This window comes from Bos grunniens, chromosome 19 (assembly GCF_055505025.1).
Source record: "Bos grunniens cultivar Pamir isolate PY7600 chromosome 19, Bosgru_T2T1.0, whole genome shotgun sequence".
NCBI classification, from domain to species: domain Eukaryota; kingdom Metazoa; phylum Chordata; class Mammalia; order Artiodactyla; family Bovidae; genus Bos; species Bos grunniens.
The window spans coordinates 39578694-39591661 of NC_141183.1; the positions used below are offsets into that span (position 1 = coordinate 39578694).

Genomic DNA, 12968 nt, shown 5'->3' on the forward strand with positions numbered 1-12968 from the left:
TGGGAATGACTTCACATCTGAGGGTTCCTACCCAATTACATTCACCACAATTAAGCAGGGAAGAATGAGAAAGGGAGAAAAAGTGGGGAATCTCACTTCTAAGACCTGTGATCTGAAATTGAAATATTCATGCCTAAGCTACAGGAAACATTAGAACAAACCCATTATCAGGGCAATATCATCAGCTTAAGTTCTTACGATCATAATGTTCTAGAATTATAGCCATCCAGTTGTATGATATCATAAAGGATGTGCTTGAATCTTTTGAAACCACATGAGATAGTGCACGGCCAAAATAAGGGAATATTTGGTTGTACTAGTGTATGTAGCCAAGAATAAACTCCAGGAAAATATAACTTTTTCCTGCCATCACTGGGACCTTGGTGACTTGGACCCCTACCAATAGCATTTTAACTCTGAGACTCCCCGTGTCTGTGACACCCCTAGGCTGAAAGAACAGACACTGGGACTGGGAAGGGTCTGATGGGATGGAATCTTTAGCTAGACCTACTACAACATTTTACCAGGCATCCAAATCCCCATCTCTCCTAACACCTTAAATTTCACTTGAAAACTTCATTTTTATCTTTGGGGAAAATTTTGCAAGTCAATTTCACCCTTGCATCACTTGGCATAATGCCTGGCACCATTAAGATGTGTTAAATCCCACTGGCATAGTTGCAATCATAACGTTAGGGATCAGGAAAGAATGATTTTATGACTATTTCAAATCTCTCACCTGAATGATTGAAACCCCTCCTAGATATTCTCCAGTCCCCAGTTTCTCCTCACTCCATCCATTCTGTACACCACAGTCAGATGAATCTTCATAGAATATGATTATACCATCACAACCCTATTAGAAAACTCAAATGGTTTTATGCTGCCTACAGAATAAAGTTCAAATGATTTACCCAAGCATTAGGTCTACCATCACCAGTTCATAACTTATATGACCCACAGAGGGCCCACTCTGTTCTGTATTCAACTCAAGCCAGTATCTGCATTATGCTGATTGTTATTGATGGTTACCAAAAAGCTAAGTCAGTAAACATTGGAGCAAATATACATGCAGTAAGGTGCCCCAAGACCAGTTAGATTCTATAAGAAAATGAAAAGTTACTACAGGGTGATATTTTTCATTCTCTTTAGGTACCTGGCTGTAAGCGTCCATAACATAGATCGTGATTTCTGTTGATAATATCTTTTCCAGTGGAAGTCAGTTGTTGATAGCTTGTGCGTGCATGCTAAGTCACTTCAGTCATGTCCGACTCCTTGTGACCCTATGGACTGTAGCCCACCTGGCTCCTCTGTCCATGGGATTCTCCAGGCAAGAATACTGAAATGGGTAGCCATTCCCTTCTCCAGGGGGTCTTCCTGACCCAAGGATCGAACCCGTGTCCCTTACATCTCCTGCACTGGCAGGCGGGTTCTTTACCACTAGCACTGCCTGGGAAGCCCCTGTTGATAGCTCACCTACTCCCAATTCACCTGAGAGTAAGTTCCCACACTATCTTCTGTCAATAAAATATAGTATAGCAAAGTGGTAGACAGCACTAGCTCCAGAGTTAGACAAGCAAGTTCAAAGCTTAGTTTTGCCACTTGTAAGCTGTGTGACTCTAGGAAGTTCCTTAACCTTTCAGAGCAAGTATAACTTACCTCGTTGTGTTGTCAGGAAGTTTGAATGTGGTACTGTCTGTAAAGCATGGTTTGTAATGAATTAGATATGAATGCAACCATGTACTTCCTAGAATATAGTTATATTTTCAATAAATGTTAGCTATTGTAGTAGTAGTTCTTGTTAAAATGAAAGGTGAGCAAGCATCAGATTATGTGAATTCACTCTCAAGCACTGCTGCTAAGGACTGCCTATGGCCTGCACTGTGAAACCAGAAGGCATCCTATCATTATTGTGGAGAACATCGTGGGATTTAATGCAGGATTTCTCACTTACTGGGATTCACATGCGGGGAAGATTTCTGTCTACCTTTGAAATCATGCTTGTCCTGGTAGTTCAGACGGTTAAGAATCTGCCTGCAATGCAGGACACCTAGGTTCAGTCCCTGAGTCAGGAAGAGCCCCGGGAGAAGGGAATGGCTACCCACTTGGGGTGCTTAAATTTAAGGTGAAATTTTACCTAAATACACAGGTTTGCACCGTCCCATATTCCCACCTAATTCATTGACAGTTGTGCATCTTTCACTGTTTAAATTAACATTCACTAGTATTTTTAGTGCTACCTTTTAACTTAAATTATATGTTACTCTTTCACACTGACATTTTGTATGTGAATTTTCATGTAACAACAGTTTTCATGTTTGAATTATAATTCATAATTATATCTTTTGAGGTGTGTCAACACACTCTTACACCATAGTTTTGTCAAAGATTGTATAGTTTTGTCAAAGATTTGTTTTACTGTGCTATTTGAAGATTAACTCACATCTTTGAATATGAAAAAAAGATCATTTCAACAAACATTACTTTATTGTGTGGTTTATTCTCCTAGCCTAGAGTCCTAAAAATAAATACATCCACATATACTTATTACTTGTTTTAAAGCTCATATTCTATACTGCCAAATTGCTACCAAATAAAACTGTTTCTGCAAGATCTCACCAATACTGCTTCACTATTGTTATTCATTCTACTAGCTTAATAAATATTGTTCAGTCGCTAAGTCGTAGCAGATTCTTTGCGACCCCATGCACTGCAGGGCCCCAGGCTTCCCTATCCGTCACCATGTCCCTGAGTTTGCTTAAATTCACACCCATTGAGTTGGTGATGCTATCCAACCATCTCATCCTGTTATCCCTTTCTCTTACAGCAAAATAAAATTATTGGTAGAGTTACTGAAAATGGAAAATTATTTCTGTCATCTATGATTATAGCAAATCTTCTGCATTGTCACTTCTTACCCACAAAAATATTTAATAAGGAGACATTTGTAAATGAAGCATATGGTTCCTTTTGACGTCACAAAAGTTCAGGGCCATTTTCAGAATTTATGTCCCATGGCAAAGCATGTAGCCTAGTCATGTTTGCACAGAACAATGATTACCTTACTTTTTCTCTTCTCCTATTACCTTTTCCCACTCTCCCCATGCCTCAGCTTTATCATGTAACTATCCCAAGCCTTTAGCCTTTAGGGGATACAGATTTGACATTTGTTCTTCTCACTTGGCTGCCTCATGGATAAACCGTTTCTCTGCTGCAAACCATGGAATCACAGGATTTAGCTTGCTGTAAATCAGGCAAACGAATCTGGTTCAGTAAGATGTGAAAACAACCTGTGTCTGTTGATGCATGAATGGATTAAGATATTGTGGTATAAACACACAACGGAATATTAGTTGGCTTTAAAACAGGAGCTCCTGCCATTGTGACAAAACATGGATCAACCTGAAGGATATCATGCTAGATGAAATAAGCCAGACACAGAAATAAAAATACTGCATGATCTCACTTACATACAGACTCTAAAAAAGTTAAATTCATAGAAGTAGAAAGCAGAATCATCGCTACCAGGGTTGGGAGATGCGGGTAAGAGGACATGTTTTCTTTTTTTTTTTTAATTTTATTTTTAAACTTTACAATATTGTATTAGTTTTGCCAAATATCGAAATGAATCTGCCACAGGTATACCTGTGTTCCCCATCCTGAACCCTCCTCCCTCCTCCCTCCCCGTACCCTCCCTCTGGATCGTCCCAGTGCACCAGCCCCAAGCATCCAGTATCGTGCATTGAACCTGGACTGGCAACTCGTTTCATACATGATATTATACATGTTTCAATGCCATTCTCCCAAATCTCCCCACCCTCTCCCTCTCCCACAGAGTCCATAAGACTGATCTATACATCAGTGTCTCTTTTGCTGTCTCGTGCACAGGGTTATTGTTACCATCTTTCTAAATTCCATATATATGCGTTAGTATACTGAATTGGTGTTTTTCTTTCTGGCTTACTTCACTCTGTATAATAGGTTCCAGTTTCATCCATCTCATTAGAACTGATTCAAATGTATTCTTTTTAATGGCTGAGTAATACTCCATTGTGTATATGTACCACAGCTTTCTTATCCATTCATCTGCTGATGGTCATCTAGGTTGCTTCCATGTCCTGGCTATTATAAACAGTGCTGCAATTTATCAGAGAAATGCAAATCAAAACCACTATGAGGTACCATTTCACGCCAGTCAGAATGGCTTCGATCCAAAAGTCTACAAGCAATAAATGCTGGAGAGGGTGTGGAGAAAAGGGAACTCTCTTACACTGTTGGTGGGAATGCAAATTAGTACAGCCACTATGGAGAACAGTGTGGAGATTCCTTAAAAAACTGGAAATACAACTGCCTTATGATCCAGGACATGTTTTCAAAGAGCCCAAAGTTGTAGTTAGGTAGGATTAGTAAAGTCTAGAGATTTAATTACAGCATAGTTAATAATACTGTATTATATACTGGAACTTTGCTAAGAGAGTAGACCTCAAGTGCTCTCATCATGAAAGAAAATGCTGGAGATGGAGATGTTAATTAGCTTGATTGTAGTAATCATTTCAGTATGTACATGTATATCAAAACATCATGTTGTACACCTTAAATACATACAATTTAAATTTAATAAAAGGCAATGAATACACAAAAATAAATCTAGCAAAAGATTTGGGAGCTGTTTACTCAGAAGAATGCAAAGTGTTATTGAAATAAATAATAAAGAAGTGGAGAAATACACCATGTCTAAGACTTAGAGGACTCAATATTGCAAAGAAACCCATTCTCTTCCTAATTAATCTAGTTTCAATGCAATACAATTCAAAATCCTAGCCAGTCTTTTTTTAGAGAAATTAACCAGCCAAAATGGAAACGGAAATTGAGAGTAAAAAATAGGCAAAGAAATACTAAAGAAAACTAAAGAATTTAAACCATGTAACAATGCCATTAAAAGATACAGTAATTAATGAGTGGAGTATTGACGCAAGGATAAACAACTGAGAAATGGAACAGAATAGAGTCCAGAAACAGATTCACAGAGGTGCAGTCATCTGACTAATGGGAAATACAGCAGGAAAAAGATGGTCATTTCAACAAATGGGACTGGATTAGTTAGATATCAATATTTGTGGGGAGAACATATCTTCTTGACCTCTACCTCACCCGATATCATAACCAACACTAGATTAATAGCAGATCTAAAGGTTAAAGGGAAAGCAATAAATAGTTCAGGAGTAAAATATAGGAGACCATTATTAAAGTTTAGCGAAGGTTTCTTAGAAAAGATACAAAAAGGAATAAAGATAAAATGATAAATTAACCTATACTGACATTAAAATCTTCTCTCTCCATCATTAATTGAGTAAAAACCAGTTGTATTCTTACTACAACGTCTCATGAATTCATAGCTGCAACATATAATTACAAATCAACCTAAAAATATCCATAGAAAAATGGGCTAAAGGCCTGAAAAGAGAATTTACACCACAAAATATACATATTAAAATAGTAACCATATGAAAAGACACTTGACTTCAGTAGTCATCAAGGAAATGCAAATTTAAAACATACATACTAACACTACACACAGACTAAAACAGCTTAAATAAAAGGATGGGAAAATGTCAGATAATTAGGAACAACTGGAACTCTCATATGCTGTGAAAGGGGAGGAAAACTGGCACAAGAACTTGGGGAAACTGTCTAGAACTATCTACTAAAATTAGATATATGACAGACAAGAGTATAAACAACATACATTCATTGATATAAAGTATAAAATGGGTAAAACTAAATTATACTGCTAGGAGTGATTACTCATGCAGGAATAATGACAAGATAATATGAGGGGTATTACAGAGTATGGAAAATGTGTTTGTTATGTGAGGACTGGTTACTCATATTTTTCAGTTTGTAAAAATTCCTGCCGAAATTTTCAGATTTGGTTTCATTTCATAAGCTTTGCAAACGTCAATGTTCACTGTGTCTGATTATCATACCACCTGGAGTCCTTTTCTGTCTTTCATCTGCTGGTTCTTATCTTTGATACCTCATTTCCTTGTGTATCTGCTTCTCTTTGGTCTTGTGCTTGATATTCTGTTTGAAAAAATTCTTCAGAGAAATAATTTGAAGGCTACAGTGACTTTATTTTCCTCTAAACATGGGTTTTTTCCCATTACTTTTACTTAGTATTTGGAGTCACTAGCAATGTGGGCTTATGAGTGTGTGCTCAGTCACGTCTGACTGTGATGCTATGGACTGAAGCCCGCCAGGCTCCTCTGTCCATGGGATTTCCCAGGCAAGAATACTGGAATGGGTTGCCATGCCAGATCCAAGGGATCTTCCCAACCCAGGGATCGAATCCGGGCTTCCTGCATTGCAGGCGAATTCTTTACTATCTGAGCCACCAGGAAATATGGGCTCATTCCGATTCAAATTTCATACTTAAGACTTTCCATTCCCCTGGTGACTCAAAGCCAGGAAGGAGCACATGCTGGATGTCTTCTTTAACTCTGGTGTATTCTTAAACTTCTAGGAACCCTTTTAAGAAGGCTTCCTAAAAGGAAGACTTCCCCATATGGAACTTGTTTATTCCTTGTAAATAAAATTCATTTCCCAAGACCTTTTCTTATAGATATTAACACTGGAGCAATTATCCAGGTTCATCTCAACAAACTGTCGTGGGACTGCTTCCCCAAGGCCTCATCAAAACTGATAGTAGCATGCTCCTAGTACACTCCTTTTTCTTTGAGTGTGAGACTGAAGCATCATTTCTCAGATCATCATCCTCATCAGGGCATCCACAGCCTTCCATTCTGTCTCCTCTCTCATAGGGACAGAAGATCCAGGCACTAATACCTTCTTCCCATCTTTAGCCAGTAGGACAAGTCACTAAGCCCTATTGACAAAGCAGTGTCTTAGGGTCCTCTGTGTCCTGACTGAATTTTCATCCTATATAGGAGGAAACTGGAGGCAGCAGAACCAAGAGACTCTGAGAGCCACACGAACAGAGAGTAAGGTATGGACATCACAAGCTCATGTTGTCTCTTTTCTACTTTCCCTGTCTTCTTGTTTCTCTGTCTCAAAAACACAGTCACAAAATTGCAAGAGCATTCATACAATCCAATTCCTTAGTATTTAAAGACAATATAAAATGTCATCTAATTCTTATAGCATGCTATAAAATGCTGTCACATGCCTTGCTGCACCTGCTTCTCAAACTTGCAAGAAAGTCCTCATGGACGAGATGAAGTGGCTCTGGGAAGATGTAGAACTGCCTATCTGCGTGATTAACTGGGTCTTCCCAGGTGGCACTAGTGGGTAAAGAACCTGCCTGCCAACGTAGGAGACATAAGAGACACAGGTTCCATCCCTGGGTTTGGAAGATTCCCTGGAGGAGAGCATGGCAACCCACTCCAGTATTCTTGCCTGGAGAATCCCCATGGACAGAAGGGCCTGGCTGGCTACCGGCCATGGGGTCGCAAAGAGTCAGACACAACTGAGCGACTAAGCACAGCACAGCACAACAGTAATACGAGAATTTTGTAGCATAAGATTCTTCAACTTAGGCTTTCCAATGGCTAAGCAGGTGAAGAATCCACCTGCAATGCAGGAAACACAGGAGACACGGGTTCAATCCCGGGTCAGGAAGATTCCCTGGAAGAAGAAATGGCAACCCACTCTAGTATTCTTACCTGAAAAATCCCATGGACAGAGAGGCCTGGAAGGCTATAGTCCAAAGGGTCACAAAGAGTCGGACATGACTGAGCTACTAAGCACACAGCATGCATCCTTCAATTTACCTGACCACAGTACTACAATGCCAAGAATATTTCTTTCTGGAAAAATACAGTATTCCAACATGTTTAGTAAATAAGCAAAATGAAACTGTGTCAAAACTATTTTACTTTAAGCAAATCTTACAATGACCACTGTACAGAAAATTTTGACATGAAAAATTGAACAAGCAGAAACTAAAACTAAATGTTTAAATGGTTTATTTTTCCATATAATTATAAAATGAACAATGATATTGTGAAATTCTGTTGTATTAAATGAAATAATTGGGCATCAAATCTTTTAGAGATTTTTGAGGATCTTTAGGATTTAGCAAAAATTCTGTGCTTCAAACACAGACAAGCATTCATATGTCTGTTACCACATGAGAATACAGGCAAATAATACCACTCAATTCACCATATTTGTTTGTGTTGTTGATGAAAAGTTTGATCATTCCTCAGAAATTTTGGCTAAGACTCTCCTAACAGGTTCAATATTAAGATATTAGTTGAAAATACGTTGGGGGAAAGAAAAGCTTCATATTTTTAATGTGAGATGGTTGAAATTACTGGCTACAAATTGTATTCTGGCCATATTGGTAATAATATCAAACATTTTAAAAAATAAAATCCAAAGTGGCAATATTTTGCATGACACTGAATATGAGTTTACTTTTTGAAGTGATTTTTCAATGCTAAAAAGTAAAAAATGAAGCCCATCACAGAACAGTGATTAATATCATAAGTTGAATGTGTTCCCCAAAATTGAACTGGTCATCCAACACTCTACATAATAACTTGGATACACAAGATGGTGGCCTTGGGTACTGCATGGAGGTTAGGCATCATGGGGCCAAAAAGTCTTTGGAAATGTTTAAAGAAAATGAGTTACTCATGTGAGGCAAAAGAAAATATTTTAACTTTAATATTTGCAAAGCTTTGATTAAATACACGGCCTCGGTTTGACACTGAAAATCATGTAACCACTCTGAATATTTCTCTGCAAAGGCATCCACAAATAATTAAACAAATAAATAATTCAATTGACTGATTCCTTTTTCTTAAACTGTGTCTTTGCAAACTTAATTTGGCAAAGAATAATGCAAGCTAATTGCTAAAATGCATTTACAGAAATGAAAGTAATAACCTGTCTAGATATCTAAAATTATAGAGTTGAAGAATGAATTATTTTAAAAGATTTCTTTATTACCAATTATATGACAATAAAATAATATTATGTGTTATATGAACATTTTAGCTCACCTCTCTCAATAGGATGGTGTAAATAAAGAGCAAAAAAAAAACATTAATGATATAGTGCAATGTAATATTGAAAAATATATAGCAACCTCAGATTATCAAAATTCTATTTATATCATCAGAAAAGCAACTCTAAATATAAAAATGCTTGTGCAAAAATTTGACCTATATTCAAAGACCTATATTCATTTGCAAACAGCTCTTATCTATTATTAAACAGGAAAAAAAAACTCTAAATATCACTCCTGGTTATTAGACCCAAGTCTGAATTTTCTACTAGGTAATTCAAGAGAAAACAAACGATGTCACACTAGTCAGAAAGAAAACTGCCAGATTTTGTTTCTAAATCAAAGGAGTAATAAGATACAATAATATATTTCATGATTAAATATTTCTATTTTCAATTAGAATTTATTCAATATGAAAGTTATATCATCTCTAGTAGCATAGATTTTTGAGTTATGGTAGAGGTATATATACTCCATGTATTCATAAAATAAAATATCTTTGACCATATCCCTGCAGTTGAGTTTTCTTAAATCTGATACACTTTACACTCATCATATTTCTTGCTTGGCTCCCAGGAATACAATTTACAACTTCTGTTCTATAATTTCTGGTTTTGTATGAAGAAAATAGCAATTCAATGCCTCAATAAGAAATATGAAGAGGACATGAAAAATCAGCTTGATTGATTGACAAGTGATTGGAACTGGACAGAATCCACTGTTACAACGGAAGGGAGTAAGATTCTATAGTCTGAAGATGCAGTATTGTATGGTCATGGAGATCTAGAGCTGTGTAGCCAAACCACCTGTGTTCAGATCTTAACTCCACCACTTACTTCTTATGTGATGTTGGACAGTAAATTAATGTTTCTATCACTTTGTCTGTAAAGAGGAAAATAATAGGAGCAACATCATAGAGGTGGTAGATTAATAGATGGGAAAAGTGCGTGACACATAAAAAAAAAACACTCAGTAAGTGTTTTCTATTTATTATCTCTCTTAAAGGAAGGTTGCTCTGATCTGGTCCCAAAAAGTAATATTAAGAATAAAATGCTGTAAGTATATGCATGGAGATAAGGTAGTAACAAATGCTTTTAATCATGGTGATAAAAGTGAAGGTGTATCAGAAATAGAGAACTCCAGGAGTCTCTGTGCTTCTGTGACCCAGAAAGCGTACATTTCATTCTTTCTTCATTTGCGAGCATCATTAAGGATTTTTGAGCAGGAAGAAAGCAATGATTTCAGTGATGCTTGAAAAGCTAATTCCTGAATTGACGTGGGTAGTAAACATTCTGCACAAAAAATATATAAATCTTATTTTCAAACATGAATCCCACCTGGGAAGAGGAAAATAAAGATGCAGAGCAGATGGTTTCCTGACCTCAATTCCACTTCAAACAAAGATTCCTGGTCATCATATTTTCATATTAGCCTTTATTGTGAGGTTTTGCTTGAATAAAAAGGTTAATGGCTTTAAAACTGAAAAAAGAAAGCTACTGATTTAGAGTAATACTCCACTGGCAACATTATCATAACCACTGAATTAAATAGTGTAAAAATCCCAATTGTTACCATTTTAGAGAGAAAGATATTTCTTTTTCCAAAAGACTCTTCCAAGGGCTCTTTTCATGTCTCTGTTCTTCAGGCTGTATACGAAGGGGTTCAGTATGGGGGTCACCACAGTGTACATCATGGCCATCACGGTCTCCTCAACAGTAGAATTATTAGTTGATGGGCACAAGTAGAGGCCAATAATTGTCCCATAGAAGAGAGACACCATGGAGATGTGGGAGCCACAGGTGGAGAAGGCCTTGTGGATACCCCTGGCAGAAGGAACTTTGAGGATGGAGGAGACAATTCGTGCATAGGACATGATGATGAATAGAAATGGGATCACGAGAATGAGTCCTCCCATGAAAAGTATCACCAACCCGTTGACTCGAGTATCAGAGCAGGACACCTTCAACAAAGTAGATGTGTCACTGAAAAAGTGAGGAATCACATTGTCAGCGCAGAAGGACAGCCGGGCCATGAGCACGGTGTGCAACATGGCATGGGCAGTGGTCAGCACCCAGGACAGCGCCAGCAGGGGGAGACACAGCCTGGGGCTCATGATGGCGGTGTTGTGCAGGGGGAAGCAGATGGCCTTGTAGTGGTCATAGGCCATGGCCACAAGCAGGAAGCTCTCAAGAACTCCAAAAAACAGTATAAATACATCTGGGCCAGACAGCCTGCTAGGGGATGGACAGGACTTGGCTCTTCACATTCTGCAACAGCTTAGGCATTGTGACAGAGGAGAAGCAGAGGTCAGAGAAAGACAGGTTACTGAGAAACAAATACATGGGTGTGTGGAGGTGGGAGTCCAGTCAAATCAGGAGCATTATGAGGAGGTTCCCCAGGATGGTGGTAACATACATGGCCAGGAACAGAGCATAGAACAGGTTTTGATGCTCTGGCTGGATAGGCAGGCCCAGAAGGAGGAACTCTGAGATGATGGTTTGGTTCCTCTTTGTCATTTGATAACTCGATTATTTATAAAAAGTCACAGACCTTAAATCCAGATATAAAAAATAAATAATGCGTATAGCATGTGGCTTATTGTCAAATGGTGGATGACTGAGAATTTAGGCACAGGCGGCCGGTGATGCTACTGAAACTCCCCCTTCAAAGTCTGCAATAACATTCATGTCTCTAAATTCAATAACATATCCCATTCAGTACTAATGATCACTTTTCCCTTTGTAGGACTCTCTCATCTCTTGGCCATGGTGATACCTCATGCTCCTGTTTTATTCTGGCTTCCATAACAACACCTTCTTCACACAGTCATTAGAGAAGTCTTTGTGCCAAGTCATCCTTTGAATATTGGGGATCCTCAGTGTATTGTCCTTCTACTCTTATTCAGCCCACAGCATTCTTCCGAGCTACAGACCTGGGTGCTCAACTCCCTGATGACCATCTTATTTGCATGTTTCACCTTCACTCCAAGACAAATCTTCCCGAGATTAGGCTTGTTGTTTCTTCAGTCCCATATGTGCTTCACTCCCAATGTTCTCTACCTCAGTGATTGACAGTACCACCTACAAGATATACAAGCCAGACCTGAGAGCCATCCTTGACTTCTCCCTCTCCTCATCTCTCCTTGTTCATTTACTATGTTTCCAGTCCCGCTTTCTGAACATTTCTCATATATGCCCTTCTTGACATCCTACAGCCACCATTAGCTCAGTTACTATTCTCACCTAAACAATGTCAACAAATTTGGACTCTCTCTACTTTCACTTCCCTATAATGCATTGACATTATCCAGAATCATTCTTTTTATAACTCAAACATTTCCATGTCACTATTCTAACTGAAGAGTTTCCCCTTTCCACTAACACAAAGACCTTATTTTATCAGGGTTGACATGGTCCACAAGACCTTTATTTCATCAGAGCAATGAGCTCATGGCCAACCCTCTCTCTACTCCAAGTAGACCAGGTATCTCTCATTTTCTCAAAGGTAGACTACTTTTGCCCATCATAGCACATCATGCTTTCATTACCTGAATGCGTGCTATCCCCATCCCACTCCATTCCTTCTCCTAGGAACTCGTCTTCCAGATCATTTAACATGGATTATTTGCTCTTTGATAGATGCTAAAGATAAAAAAAGTTCTACTTTGTTCACTGATGAACCTTAACATCTAGGACAATGAGAAGTACAAAAAGAAAACTTTCAGGCCATCCAAGAGATCACTGAATTGTTTCAACAGACACCAAAAATACGGAAGGTAGAAACATCCACTGACAGCCTTTCCAAATTACAGCTCCCTTATCTAAGTCATTTGCGTTGATTTCCAAATACTGTACTGTAGACTGTCTAGAATTTCTCTCCCCAGGTTAGAAAACCACCCCATCTCAAGCTTTCTTATTATGTGGCTTAACACTAA

At 38.2% G+C, this 12968-nt stretch overlaps 1 pseudogene across 1 annotated transcript; it reads right to left on the bottom strand.

Moving 5' to 3' along the window:
* Positions 1-10448: 10448 nt before the first annotated feature.
* LOC147352317 (olfactory receptor 1468-like) lies at positions 10449-12284 on the bottom strand (annotated as a pseudogene). The gene has a single exon (XR_015148072.1). The product of XR_015148072.1 is annotated as an olfactory receptor 1468-like (transcript).
* Positions 12285-12968: the final 684 nt, after the last annotated feature.